The following is a 16,154-nucleotide window of genomic DNA, read 5'->3' on the forward strand; positions in this document are numbered from 1 at the left end:
ATTTAAATACTAATTATATAATATAAATATATAAAAGTATATGAATAACGGGAAAAAACACGCATTGAATAAAAAATATTTATTAATGAAAAAAAAAATTGAAATCGAACCATTTGTTACTAAATATATTTCGACGCTGTGGATTAACTAACTCAATATCAATCAATTAATAAGATACTGAAAAAAATCCAATTTTTCCTTAATTTGTTAATAATCCTGCAATCAACTTGTAATTATTGCTTTGTTTGTTTTCTATGAATGACATGAAGTATGTTTTGTTTTTTAATCTCCTAAAGGATTAGTAGCTAAGATTACTGTTTTCTATTTTTTTCTTTCAGCACGTGAATTTTTCTTTTTTTTTTTTTGTAAGTAGTTACTCTAGTCATCTAATGTTGAAATATGACGTTTTTAAAGTGTTTGAATATAGATTATTTAACGACTTTTTCATTAATTAACAACTTTTGCTTTATTCAGATTCTAATTTTAGTACGTTTAGTACTGACCACTGATATTATATCCGAAAATTAAAAGAATTTAGCTCCTGGTCCAGTGCAAAGCTAATGATGACTTAATAAGCCACTCGATATTCCGGCTCGAGTTAGATTTAACTAGTATTGTACCACGAGAAACTTGTTCCAAATGGGTATGATTAATAATTTTAAGTTTTTGATTTGTTTATTTTAGTTCTAAAGAGTTTTTTGAATTGTAATTCCTTTAAGAAATGAATTAAAAATTGAAGTAAAAGTTCGCAATTAAAAATCATTGGTAATTAGTTCAGTGTCTATCATGCATTTAAGAAAATTTGATTTATATGTAATTGAGTAGCTCTTATAAATTAAGAGTTCTGCAAGTACTTAAATTTAATTAGAATTTCTTTGACATAATAATTGAGGAGTTTTCTACCAAAAATATCCGAGTTAGGAAATTTTAGGTTTTCAAACACGTTAAAAACTAATATGATTTAATTTTTGCCTCAAAAAAAGTTTTTTATCGACTTTGCAGTGATCATTTTTTGGTTTTCGTTTTTATACATTCAAACTCTTTCTTATTCAACACAAAGAAAGAAACTCATTTAATATATATCTTGAAACTCATATAGGGCAATAAAAGAAAAGAACATTAAAACATGCTAAAATTATATTTTTAGCAAAATATATATACTTATTTTTTTTCGGCTCCTAGAAACTACTGCCTATTACTAACATTAGACTGAGCATTGGAACACATGTCCTACATTTTTTTAATTTTAACTATAATTATTATAGTTATGCGCAAATAATATATAATAAAATAGAAAAATTAACATTTAATAATTATGGGAGAATGTCGTGCAGATGAATCACATTTATAAAAAATCATTATTTATAAAACCTGTTTGGCAGGGTAAAATTTAAATTTTGAAATTAACTAAATACGTTTTTGGTTTCGAATTTTAATTTGTCAAAAATCCCTTCAAAAAAGTTTTTTTTCAAAAGTGGATTTATAAACATTTGATAGAAAACTCTTTAATTTTGGATTATAGCAAATAATTAAATATAATAATTAAATGTAAATATATATCGATAGTTTCTTCCGGTATATTATTACTCCACAGTCGTTCTTCTGAAGAAAGAGAAAAAAGAACAAAAAAAACGAATCCAACAGTTTTTGGGAAATCATATGAAATTTACCTAATCTGAAAATATTCTTTTTGGATGTAAATTTTACAAGTTTATATTTTTGATAACATGGTACATACCACATTTTCATTACTCAGTTGAACAAATTATACCCATTTTTTTTTTTTTTAACACGCCCTTCTTTCTAAATGACAACTAAATTGCATCATATTTAAATGAAAATTAATAATGTTTGGATAGTGTATAAATTTAGATATGAATGTAATATGGCTCCTAAAATAAATTTGACAGTGACATGAACATTAATCAAGAAAAAAAAATGAAACTTCAAAGAATGTTTTTGCTTTTAATGGTAATTGAAACCAGATTGGAATTTAAAAAAAATTATATATAGATATGATTGAATTTAGCAAGCAATTTAGAGGAATTCTTCAATGATAAATATTAAATCTTGTATTTTTTTTTTTAATAGTATTATGAATTCTAAGTCATCGTATCCAATAACCTAAAACTTCCTAGCATTATTGCAATGTAAATGCATTGTTTCCCCCTATTAGTCGAATAGACCGTTTCTCATATTGTGATATTTTATAGTTTATAGTTATTGTTTATATTAGACTGTAAATGTTACCTTACAGTTTATATGTTTAGACCTCGGCTGATATTGTTAAGTGGGTTTATCGTATTAATATTAGACACTAAGTAGCTTTCTTTTGTTATAAAAAATAATATGAATATATATATTTGTCATTTCTTTTACTTGAAATAGCCAACTAGCCTTAATATTAAAGAAGAGGGAAACGGTGATGTATGGAAAGAGTGACAAATTATCTTAAAGTATTTCGAAATAAAAAATCCTTTTTAAAAATGAAATTTAATTTTTTACTAGTATACAGACCACAACTTGAAGAATAATTGATAAATGATTTTATCAACAAAAATCAGTTTAAATAAAACTTAATAGTTTTTAAGTTTGGGAAATTTTTAACAAATAACTTCTGATTTATTTCAAAGATTCTTGATCGTGAATAATATTAATTTTAATTATAAAGCGTGGTTAATTATTATTTATATTTCTCGAAATATTTTTTTTATTTTGATTAAATTAATGTTTGGTCTACGGCTCAGAATGGAGATATAACACATAATTCGTCATAATCGTCAAAATAAGGATTGCCTACCAACTTTATGGAAAGAGTTTGTAGTGTCTAATAAAATTAGTCATTTATTTCTGATACATGAAAATGTAATTAAGTTATTCTTAACCTGAAAAAGGGATGACATATTGCATCATTTTAATCAACTATTCATGAAACATGGCGATGAACCTACTGGATAATATATATATTTTTTTATTAAAAGAAATATTAAATTATATCGTTGATAATTATAAATTAATGATTAATTGATATTATTTATTATAATATTAAATATAAATTAAAGGCTAAGCGTAAATTAAAATCCGGAAGTTATAGATACGCATTGAGTATACTTTAATTCAGAGAGCATTTAATCATTAATATAGTAAATATTAATATTAATTTTTATTTTGCTAATAAAGATGATTTTATTAAATAATTAATTTACTAAAAATATGCATTACGTTTTTTTTTTAAATCATGCTACTTGCACATTTGTTTTATTTAATATTTTTCATATATGTATATATGTATGGTTAGTGTATTTGAACCATATTTGGTTTATTATAAGCATTTTTTATGAATGTATGAAGTAAATAAACACATATTTCGGATCAAGGGAGCTGTATAGAAATTGTTTTCCATTTGATATGGCTTATTCCACTGCAATGTTTAAGTAGGCTTATGAAAATTTGTGAGAGTTGAGTATGAATTACGCTTTCATGTTTAAAGTACTGATTTCTATTTTTTTAAATAAAGCCCGAATTTGTAATTATTATTCTGAAATGTTTGAGATAATTTCGGGTTCTTATAAAGGTGGTTCTCTTTCTCCAATTTTGTTTAATTTATTACTACACTACATCAAGAAACTAGAAAGGAGAACCTAAAGGAACTAATTAAGATAAATATAGGATTAATAGTTAATTGTAGGAAGATGTAATGGTAAGATTGTAATCAATTCTATGAAGATAGTCCTCCATAGAAGGTGAATCCTGACTGAAAGAAAAGGTTTTTATTTGAAAACGGAATTTTTTCTGTCAGGACGCAGGCCTGATGAAGCTTTGTAAAGTGGAGCGAAACGTTGGTTACTAATTTTTTTCTGCTATTTTGTGTACCTTATTTGAACTTCACCCACCAAACATCTTCCTACAATTGACTGCAATCACGTTTTTAGAAGTCGGTAAAGAATTATATCTCTGAATTAATACGGACTAAATAAAACTGTATACAATAAATATATTAGAGGAGAGAATCTGAAGAAAAATTTAAGTTTCCTTGTTCTACAACTAAATTAAACAAAAATTCCCGAGGTAGTAATGGCAAGATTTATAACGGGTCATTAAAACAATGGCATTGCAATTAAAATGACATATACAGTGTAGCGTAGCCCCGAAGAAGCATAGACCAAAACGTAGGTCGGCATTCTGTTAAACCAGAACCCTTACGGACTCCAGCGATTGGTGGTATCTATCTAGATCTTTCTTGTTCACTAATTATTTTTACATATTTATTTCAAATGAGTTCTGAATCAATAATTACGATGTTTATATTTTTATATTGCGATCATTATATCATCATATTTATATCGGATTTAAGCTTTCAACAATTAAATTTAAAAAATACTATTTTTTGCATAATTTAACATATTTTCACTTTAGCTGTCGGGGTATCATAGGTCCTCAGAAAAAATACATAGGTATGCTACCATAGGTATACTTAGGTAAAGATGGGTATACTTCAAGAATTCGTGGGAGATTTATTTTTTATTAAAATGGTAAAAAGATTTTTTTTTCTAACTTAAGAGCTATCACATCTTATGGTACGATATATTAGCCTATATATTTTGCTATTACAAAAAATAAATTAATTTATTTCTTTACTTAATTCAAGAAATACTCCATCGCATAAGTGTTGATTTTGAATCAGCACATACCAATTTTACCTACTATCAATTAATAATGAGACTTAACAAGGAAACAACCATTTTAGGAAAATTGAGAAGATTGATATAATTTTAAAATCTGATTGGTCTATCAAATCATAGATAGAATTGTCATTTTCTTGGATTAGGGTCAACACCATATTTATTCTACTGGACTATACTATAAAGGGCCAATATAGTTTTGACAAATATGGAATTACTAAATATTGCTAAATATCCCTCTCACAGAAAATTTGACTATAATATATAATTATTATTTAAACTAAAAATAAACTGTTTAAAATATTACTATGATTCATTTTCGGATGATTTGTTATTGTGTTAACTGATGAACTATAAATTAAATTAATATCTAACGATAAGAACAGAGCAATATCACATTTGATACTTAAATTCCTTATAAGACTATTCTTTTTCAATCATTAACAAAAGATAAAAGTTGTATATAGATGAAGTTTCAATTGTGTTTATAAGATGAGAACTAGAAATATGATTTTCGAATCGAAGTCTTACTTTATACTATAAAAAGATGTTAATTATTTAAGCGAAGAAAAAAGAAAAAAACATTATGAATATTAATTGAAAAATACTACGGAATAATTTGCAGCCATGCTTGTTAGAGCTTATAATAGTTAACATTGCAACAATAGCTTGTTAGAGCTTGCAATAGCTTACGACAACAATAGCAACAATGATTGTTAACAATAGCTACCATGATTGTTAGAATATATTTGCTGTATGAAGTAACAACAATCTATGTTCACTTTCATATAACATTGACACTCAAAGATTAACCTTTTGCATGAAATTACAAACAACTTTTTTTATTAAAGTAAGACTTAAATAAAAAAGATTATTATTACAGCATAATGGCTTTTATCACAACATATAACTATTCTCATTTCTAAAATTCTTCCATTTTTTCAGATTCATTTTTCTTAATTTTCTAATTATCACGTTGGTTGTTGTTGCTCTAAGTATTGTCTGTAGAGGGATCAAACCCAGGTTATTTCTCTCACACTCAATTTAGGTTTTCTAACTTCGTCCTAATTTCTTATGTTCGTTGTAACTCAAATTTCCCGGCTAAGTAAACCTCATTCCATACTTACTCTTTTTTTTTTTTTTTTTTTTCCTTTTTTTTAGAGGCTAATAAAAATCAGATCTCAACGGTTCGCTTTTGTAAAAAGTTGGATTTATTATCCACATTAATAGTTTTATTTGATGAATTGGAAACGGCTATATAATGAATCATATGAAAGCTGACAAATGCAATGAAAATTAAAATATCATCTCACATCATAAATAATATACAGTATAACATTGGTGAATAAAATAAATTAGAATATTTATAATTTTTTCTTTAACTGTCAGTATTATGATTCAAATGAGAGATTAAAAAATGTCCTACTGAAAAAAAAAATTAAAATTATACGTTTTCAAATTACCATTTTAAAAATTTTGTTTAAATATAGTAACTGTAGATTAGTATTATAAATATTAAGATTGATGTTTTATTTTTATCAGATTCACAAAATCTTCCAAAGCCTAACGATTGACTCAAAGCTTGCAGTCTCTTGAACGATAGAGAATATTAAACCTAATATTGAGTAGAAAACACTTCTTTCAACCAATGCCATTTCTTGAAAGCAGAATACATTTATTTTCATGGCTTATTTATTTTTATGCTTCTTCATTTTCCGAAAGGAATATTTAACAATAAATGAAACTGAATATGAACTAAAATGAACTAGAACTAAATATTTATAAAATCAGCCGAAAGTCACTTTTGTTAAAATATTCTGATAATAATGTTAATACAATCAAAATTTATTATATTGTTTCTTCCAGGAGTTTTAATATTTTTAAATCAAAACTTAATTTTAGAACTACCATCAAACTTTACCAATTTATATTTATATAAGTGAAAATTAAGTTGTTAATATTAAAAAAACAATCTTACAATGACATGTTAAATTTTACACATTGCCTTTTACATTTGAAGTTAACTGCAAGCGAAATTAAAAAAAAAATGTCCTTGAAAGGTATGATATACTTTCCAAAAATTTAAAAATAAAAACTTATGCTTATTTTATATTCCTGGGTACAGAAAAAGAGAGTAAAACTTTATATTTTAACCTTTATTTCAAATTTCTATTGAGTTGGTAAATGCACACCATAAAATAGATCTTTGTTACTGAATAATATTGATCTACATAAAACTACTTTGTTTGAATATCAAAAAATTAAAACAGACGTAATTAAATAAAACCTCCATTGCATTTTTAAACGGTTATGAAACACTGGTAACTCAATAGCAATTTTCAAAAAATACGCACCATTTTTTTCTGCTGTGTTATGTAATGAATGCACTACTGATTATATTCCGATACTGTCATTCCTAACAAAGCGTAGTCATTCAGGTAAGGCCTGGCAAATGTTCTCCTGAAAGCAGATCTCTAAGATCATCCGGAGAGCACTTGTAGACTCGTTTAGACAGTCTGGTTATTACCCGCAAGCATGCCAGCTGATAAAGATGAAACATGTTGCAAGAGAAATGTGCGAGCTGGGAGGCGAGAAGCTACTAGTAAGGATGGACTGAGTGAAGGGGTCCTCAGGGATTGTCTTTAAGCTAGGGATGATTTTAATGCCGGGGAGGGGAAGGAGGGATAAAAAAGGCTCAAGAAGGCTTAGTGGCTAATCCTAGGGTCTAATCCTACTTACCGGCCCGTCGGGTCTAGCGCTACAACCTTCTGTCTCCGGCGGTTCGGGACCGACTGGATTTGCTGGCGGGACATTCCCCCCACCCCGGGCTGGGAGGGGGCGTGGGCGTGGCCTCTTGGCCATCTTCGACCCCCACCATCCCCTCCTCTCCCTTCCCTACGCCCGCCCTCACACCGCCCTGTTTATATACACCTGTTGATTTTTTTACTCCCTCCCTTACCCCCCTTGACAAGTCATTCGGTGGTCTTTTCCGGATAGAGTTGTGACATCCCGGGAAATAAATTTCAATCCGATCCACATTAAAAGAAAGGTTTTAACAGAGATCTTGACCGAATTCCTTTTTGTCTTTCTCTTAGACTTTTTATTTTTGTATTTTCTATCAAACTTGTTTTCAAACCTTAAATTCTTCATAATTTTTAGGAATCATATCACTCAATGGCATCAATCGATTAAATTAGAATACTTTTCAATTGAAAAGAATCACTTTTAACCAAAATATTATAATAAATTCAATCCTAAAATAAACTTAAGACTATAAAAAGGGACTAGTTAACAACTGTCACAGCGACATAACAATGGGAGTCAACTCACTTATACACAATGAGAAAATGTTCGACCATTGTTATTGGTTATAATCTAGTGATATAAAATGAATCTATGTATATCCTACATCTTCGAGGAACCGCTAAGATTTTGTTTATTTATTTTGACCGAGTAAATCATTTAAAGCAAGAATAATAGTATAATCCATGACTATAGAACATGGCTCATAAGTAATTACCCATCCTCCAGGACATGCCTGTATGACAACCTGTAAATAATGGTCAAAGGTTCATTATTTAATAACGACATGGTATTACTTAAGTTACATTAATCTTGGAGGAAGCAGCATAATGGAGGGGGTAAGCTGCTTTGAAAAGTGAATGATGAACTCCAGAAGTGTAGTAGAGGAATAGGAGCCATTAAGCAGGCTTCAGTTTGTTTCGCTTTAGATTACAATGGGGTTGCGATGACATTCTTATTAATCTCGAAGTAATTCTGACCTCCAGGGGCGTGACCAATCTCTTACGCTTCGACTCCACATTTTCTCTGAAGGAGAGTAGGGTATGCCAGTCCCCTGACGATAATACAAAGTAATGAAATCAGTATATGCTTTCAATTTCCAATGTTTCTCCCTCAACCTAATGGCTTTAGTTTCTTAATAAACATAATTATAATTAAAAATTGAGGATTATTACAGAATATTAAGTTGACTTGCATTGCATAGTGTAAAATGGGTCAGTTAACTTCTGCTACATTGAACTGGATGTAAGGAATATATTTATATATAGGAATATATATTTTTCAATAGTTCAACCATATTTAATATTATTATTTAATAAATATAACACGATGTTTGTGTTACTGATGTTTCAATTTGGAGAAAGTAATAAGTCCATCAACTTTCCCTGAACGTATGATTTGAATTTCTAAATAGGTTTTCCAACTTCATTTATTCAGTAAATACACTTATCCCAAACTATACCTCAACTATTGAAATTATTGTGAAGTTGTAAGTTAAATAAAAGCCAGGTTATGTTCTCACAAGACGTAACTAGTTGACAAATTCTCATATTTTGCTTTTTCAATGGAAACATGAGAAAAATACAGACATTAAAAAATATCTATCTGGTTTATTTGGTTGTTAAACGTTTTCAAAATTAATTACAATCAATAGTATAAGAATAAATATTCTGCTAGAGTTCGATGAGTTGAAAAACTAGTGTTTCTGGAGTGGGAATGTCGTCCATTTTATGATTAGTGAAAAGCGATCATTTTGCTGATGGCAGGTGAGTGGTGTACCCTTTTCCAATTCAAAGCGAAAGTGGGGCCCAACAGAGGGAAGTTCCCCACGCCCTTGGAGTTCAGGTTCTGGTTGAGGTTAATAGAAATGTCCGCCATTTTATTCTAAACTGAAAAAGAAAGTAAACAGTGATTGGCTCCTAATTCTCTAACACGCCACTGGAGTTCATCATAAGGTCCCTTATTGGCTTCCCTTTTCCTGGTAGTTTTTCTTAACCCTCTCTATTATACTTCTTCCTACCAGCCTTATTAGATGGTGGTCATTATTTGGGTTGTACAACGGAGTCAGGAACCCTTCTCTCAATGAGGATGTTTGCTAAGGGAATGTTCAATTGTGCTTTGATTTTTTGCTTTTGGAGCTTAGATCCTCAGACGATTACCTAAAGAACCGAGTTCAAAACGTATAGTAATGAATAAGCATTGTCCAGCTGAAGTGCAGGAGTAATGGAACAACGTCGGACCGATCACTGTTCCAGCTTCAGACAGAGAGGAAGCTTTAGTGAGCTTTGCAGAGGGTGGAGGCGGCGTGCCTTGTTCAAAGGAAGTTTGATTCGATCCCATAAATAGCTGGAAAACATAAAGTATCTATCCAGAGGAACATCATAAATTAAAAATAATTTTATTGTAGGGCTGCTGTTCATTGACCAATCATGAAAATGGTGGGTTGGTAGCTGTTTCCTTACTGAAAAAACAGTCTTATTGACAACTAACCGTTAATCGAAAGGTAACAGAATCGATTGGCTACAAAAGCCCTGTTTGAACCGTGGAAGACCATACGTCGGATTAGCATCGTAAAAGACAAAAGCAACAATCTTATAATGTCTTCGTACGATATCTTAGTCAATTACAGATGACACTTGAAGATGTGTAGGGGATGAACAAGTAGTACAAGACCTAAAATCTAGATATATAGAAATATAGAAAATAACTTTTAATACTATTTCGTTAAAAAATGCTTATCTATTTTTTCTCTGCAAAAGTATAAAATAGAAACATATAATTGTTTACTAAAATTTATATTCTTGTCTTATCCCGTTTGCATCATAAGTTAAAATGTGTGAGCATTTTGCCTGGCCACTATCACCAAAGCCTACATACTATACACCCATGTATATTAGGTTTATGTAGGAAATGGTAAGTGTAAGAAGTAGCTAGCACAAAAATTGTTCTAGATGTGATGAAAGAAACTAATTCGATAACGAATTCAAAATGCTTTATTTAATTATTTTTATATATGCTTGTTTGAGAGTGGTTTAGTTTATTCTTAATTTTTTATTTTTTATTTATTTAATGTAATTTACAACTGTACAAAATAATACAATAGGTAAATATGTTTCTTAATTTAAAACAATTTTTATCCTTATTTTTCATAGGTTAAAAGATTTTTAAGTTGTAAATGTAAGTGAAGGAAGAAAGGAAAGTGTTTTGTATAAAAGTTTTAAATCTAAGATATAAATCTTTTAGAAAAAGTTATATGTGACAAGCGCAATTAGCCTGCAATTTTAAGATTTAAAAAAAGAAATGACATCACTATTGAAGGTGGTATCCTTGAGAATGGCCTGAGGGCCGAAACGTTTGGAGAAATTTTAAAGAATAAAAGTTGAGAGGAAAAAAAGGATCAAAATTGTTTTAAATTAAGAATGCTTTATTTATGCAATATTGCTTTTGTTTTTCATTTTTTTTTTAAATTTGGTGATGAGAACGAATTTGTTACTTTTCTGTGCGGTACCAATGGGTTAATCATAGTTATTGAATCAATATTTAAAATACAAATACTAATTTCATGAAGTTAGTCATTCTGTTAACTGAAAGTTTAAAAAAAATTTATAAAAAGAGAAATATGAAAAAGTTATAACAATACACAAGTTCAAGATTATGTATGATCTCATTGTATACAGGCTCTCTGACATTTGACAAAGGACATCCTGGAAAAAAAACGCCAAATTTAAAAAGGAAATATTTTCGGAGAGAGGAAAGTAAACACACTCAATTTTTTTTTTATTCGATTAAAATACAATTTTGATCCTCATCTGCAAATGTTTAAGTTATTACTCGAAAACTCTTATATTCGTGTCGTGTTTGGCATGATTGCTTATCATCATTGATTTTTCTTTTAATCCGGCTGTTATATGGGAATTTAATCGATATGATAAAATCAATACAAACAAGGGCCAATAAATCTACAAATTGAGATAGATATATCATAAATTGAAAATTTTGACATGGGCGAAGGAGAATGATATATTATCTATTTACGAGAATTGGAACCCCACCCAATTTTGTTCAGGTTCTGAACGATAGGAAAAAATATTCAGATATTTTTAAAAGTCAAAATTATTTATTAAATGTTAAACTAATAAATATCTAACTATCAACATTTTGGCATAATATTTCTATAAAAAAAACAAATCTTATGATTTTTCGCCTCTGCCTTCACCTTCACTTCTCCTATAAAATCAACAGTGGTATAGCAGTATTTCAGATATTATATTTTGAGATACATAAATATACCTTATTAGGTGGAATGAACTAAGGATAAAATGATAAAATTTTAGAAACAAATATGTGTTTATGTAATCAAAAAATAAATTGTAACTCGAAATTTGACACCCTCTAAATTTGGCCGCCCTGCGTAATTGCTCCGTTTATCCTCTTCAATTGCGGATAGTGTAAAAATAAATTTAAATTATTGACACTGCTAAATATTTACCTTCAGAATAAGGTACATTTCGATGTGGAAAATAATGTATCAATTACTTATTTTCCAGATAAAATGGAGTATGTTAATTTTGCAGTTTGTTCAATTAATACATAATATTTTCTGTAACTCCTTTTTATTTTTATGATAATGGTAACTTCATAGTATTCGCAATGAGGAAAAAGAATTATACCATTTTATTAATTACTCACGAAATGGAATTAGGAGACATGACCACTCAAGGGTATTCGATCACAATTTATTGATTGGACGTTTTGAAGAATATTACAGACGGAAAAAAAAAAGACTCTGAATAAAAAAGGAATTGGCAAAGATTTGTGATAGTTATTACCAGCCTGAAGCACGTGTGTCGGCGAGATGAAACATCAAAATTATTTGTGAATAGATTATTGAAAAGCTGTAAAGCCAAAGGTACATCGCCGACGAGCCGGCTCTGGTCAAAAGGTTCTCGATAAGATGCACCTCTGAGAGCCCTTTGTCGCTGGCCTGTCATCAATAATTTAGGGCTTGGTCGGAGGATCAAGACGTCAAGGAGTAACGTCGGCGCTTCTGATGGCCCAAAGAGGTGTGGTGTTGACGGCTTGAGCAATCGGCAAAGAGCAACAATGTGTCACAAGATTGATGCCATTTACAATTAGCTTAGCAACTGATCTTATAAAATAGGGAGGACCATTCTATTTTGGGCTTCCCAGCGCTCGTATCTTAAACGAGAGGAAGTGGGTTTTAGTAAACGTTGAAGTATCAAAACATTTGCTATTATTTGAACAAAGTTTAAGGATCTTCATGGAACAGTTGTTTGTTTATTTGGTTGAAGGTCTTGATTCACTCCAGAAAATCTAGTGTTAATTCCATGACGGGAAAGATAGTATTCCGGAGGTTAAGAATCGTTTCTAGTAAGACTACGGAAGTCGTTACGTGGGCAAATAGACTAAAAAATATTTTTTTAAAAATCCATTCAATAATTCGGAAAGAATCTTTTAAATCTAGACACACAAATAGGGAACCTTGTCCAAATCCCGCTTTTTTAATCATTTGACTATCTACCGGGCTGAAGCAATTTAAACCTTCAGGTTTTTGATATCGATTTCATAAAAAAATAATGGTAGTCCATAGTCGTTATTGTACTTTATAGGGTCCATTCCTTTTTTGTTAGAAAAAAAGAAAATCTTTCTTAAAAATTATTTTTTTTTAAATTCTTATTCTAGATATATTTCTGGATTGAACAGTACAAACCCCTGCTTTGAACCCCAATCCGAACACTTCATGTGATTTTAATTTGAATGCGCGTACCACATATACCATTACATTTATCTATTTTTTAAAAATAATATGTTATCATAAGACATTGAAATGCCATGTGTTTTTTTTTTTTATAATAAGTATATTATATTTAAAATTGAATTGATTAATGTTTATTTTAGTTTTTACCTTTCTCTGCAAAGTCGTGTATTTTTGCTATTAAATACAGTTTTCTTCTAATCCACTTGCCTAACAGTTTGAAATTTTGTCCCGATGCATTTGGTAACACCGTGACGCTCCTGAATGAAGTAGTAGTTCATAACTTTCAAGCTAGATAGAAAAACAATTAAGACTAAAAAAAATGAATAATACAAGCAACAATTGTTTTATTGAGCTCAAATGTTTTTATTAATCAAAAAATCTTTCATTCTGTAGATCTAATATACCAGAAATAATATGAATTTCCATATTTATTATTATAAATATGTACGACATGTATGGTCATCGGCTTCTCCGTCCCTGAAGACTGGAGGAGAGAAGTCATTTGCGTCAAATGTCTATACCACGGTCAACAACAGTTACTATATAGGCAATACTATATACGCAATAGAAGACAATATAGATTACCCTCACTAAATACAATGACCACATATTATATATATATATGCATTATTATTTGTTAGTATTTTTGTTTTAGTTTACTATCGAATAAATATCCTCGATATAAAATATCGATACTCCCCAGGGGAGAATAAGTAAGATACCTGATGACATCAGCGGCTCCGTCGAACCCCTCCCCACCCTCGATAAAAAAAAAATCTATACCCCCCTGATTGTATCTGGTGACTTTCAAGAGACTGGTTGCCCTTCTTAGCTCAATTCCTAAACTCTGAAAGACCTTTTTCTTTTCGGAAATCCCATTCAGATATAAAATGTAAAAAAATACAGATACACATATTTTTTCAATATTTTCTGGAAATTATTCTCAAGTTTTAGGTTAATATTTGTTAAAAACTTACTTTATATCAACAGCGTTATGGTGTATGATATCCATTTTCAAATTTCTCCAATAAAAACAATTTTTAGATATATGCCTTTACATCATATAAATTTTTTTTTATATACATATTACTAAAAGCAACACGAAAATAGGTCCACTAGGGCCCGAAGTGGAGAAAGAATTTGATTGGTAGGTGGCAACTGGAATTCGAGGTGATCAGCGTATTATGGTTTACACATTGCCAACAGTTTGGACCGATCCGGGGATTTCCCAAATGTTTAGTGTGCGTTTATTGTCAACAAATTGCAATTAAAAAGTATTGGGATCATTTTAATTGGTTTTATAAATATGTACGGGAATTCTTTGAAATATACATGCAAGAGCCAGACAAGAAAGAAAGAGAAACATTGATTCTATCCTGAAAAAAAAAATAATAATTTAGGAACATCAGAGACATCTTTTTGATCAGCTTCATGAAATTCATCCCCAAGAGTATAGACCTATGGATAAGGCTGACTACGGGTCCTTATCAGGTTGCCTGTATAGCTCCGGGAACGAGTTCTAGAATGTTATCAATTATGTTTAGCTTTTTTAAGTTTTCTAGTTTAAATCTCTTAAGTGCAATAATGAGCTGGAGAGGAGCTCACCCCCCAGCCAATAATCATTTATGTTGGAGTAACCAGGTACTGTTGTGGCACGATACCTTCTCCAGCAACTGCCATGAAGTGTTTACATAATGCAAGTCGCCGACATTCAGAGAGAGGTACATCGATGAAACCGTGTTCATTTGTTAACATACATAAAAAGTATTAATTGAAGAATTCATAGAGAAGTCATAGAGTCTAGTGCGAAATCCCTCTTGTAATGAGGATAATGACCATATCTAGAAGTTATGAAGGACCTATTTAACTTTAACAAAAAGTATTTTGTGAAGTTCAAGAGTAGTTACCCACTGCCGATTTCGCACCGCATTGGTGTCCTTAAGTATTATTTTTTCCATATGCCTGGAGCTTCTCCAGACCTACTGAGCCTTCTTTTTCTCGTCGGAGGGGGTCGTTAGGAACCGCTCTGCTTCGTGAGCAACTACGTTGTAGCCTTTGTCTACTCACAGTAGGGTCACTCACTGAACTCTCCTTATTCTTCTCCATGGGTATTGTGAGTGGTTTCGTTTCCTTCTTCCAAATATGTCGCCAAGGTAGATTACCATTATTTCTGTTATATTCACGGTTATAGTGTGAGCCTTAGAAACCTTACCTTTCAGGAGCATAGCCTGGTTATTAGCGCCAGCCATTCTCACCTTAGTTCTCACTATATATATGTTTCTTTTTTATAACCCGGATTAGCTGTTTGACGCCTCTTACAGACTCATTTTCAATTGGTACGATTCCAGAACAAATCCCTGTGAACAACTCTTCTTCAGGCACTCCTCGAATTCGGGGAAGCCATCTCTGATCCTGAATCTTCTACCCTTAACATGACTTCTCATTTGAGTATAAAAGATACTAGGGCCTCATACTTTCACAGTTGCTGCAGTGAATTCGGCCACCATGTGCCATTAAAGACGGAAGAGCTGTCAAACAGAAGTAACATTAGATACATCATCCTTCGCCTTCTCCTTGGCTAGCAGTAAGCCACTGGCGGTTTCTTAGCCTTTGTATGATGATTAGTGCATAATATTATCGTTGATCAATTGCTTTATCTAGTGTAGGTGCATATTGGTCAGTAATGAAGGTTTAACCATGTAGTGGAGGCTAAACGTTAGCTTTGGATGAACTCAACATAATCCATTTGCAAAGTGACAGGAAAATAATAAAATTAGTGTAATAAGTTAGACAGGCCTAAAAAATTTATATATCTTTGAATTGTTCTTAAAGGGCAAATTAAATGGCAGATTTTGGTTGGTCTGCACATAAAATTAATTCAATCTGTAATA

General features: G+C 30.5%; 1 protein-coding gene across 3 annotated transcripts in view; it reads right to left on the minus strand.

Moving 5' to 3' along the window:
* Ptx1 (pituitary homeobox homolog Ptx1) overlaps nucleotides 1–7,500 on the minus strand; it is a 105,326-nt gene extending 97,826 nt beyond the window's left edge. For 2 of the 3 annotated variants that reach the window (XM_014417479.3, XM_014417476.3), the window contains exon 1: nucleotides 7,422–7,500. The gene's annotated coding sequence lies outside the window, so the exon portion shown is untranslated. Of the gene's footprint in view, nucleotides 1–7,036; nucleotides 7,324–7,421 lie in introns of those variants that run through there. The other variant, XM_014417477.3, reaches the window with a different exon arrangement.
* Between the last annotated feature and the right edge of the window lie 8,654 nt (nucleotides 7,501–16,154).

The sequence above is a fragment of the Halyomorpha halys genome, unplaced genomic scaffold (genome assembly GCF_000696795.3).
Source record: "Halyomorpha halys isolate HHAL.00 unplaced genomic scaffold, Hhal_1.1 Scaffold157.1, whole genome shotgun sequence".
NCBI lineage: Eukaryota > Metazoa > Arthropoda > Insecta > Hemiptera > Pentatomidae > Halyomorpha > Halyomorpha halys.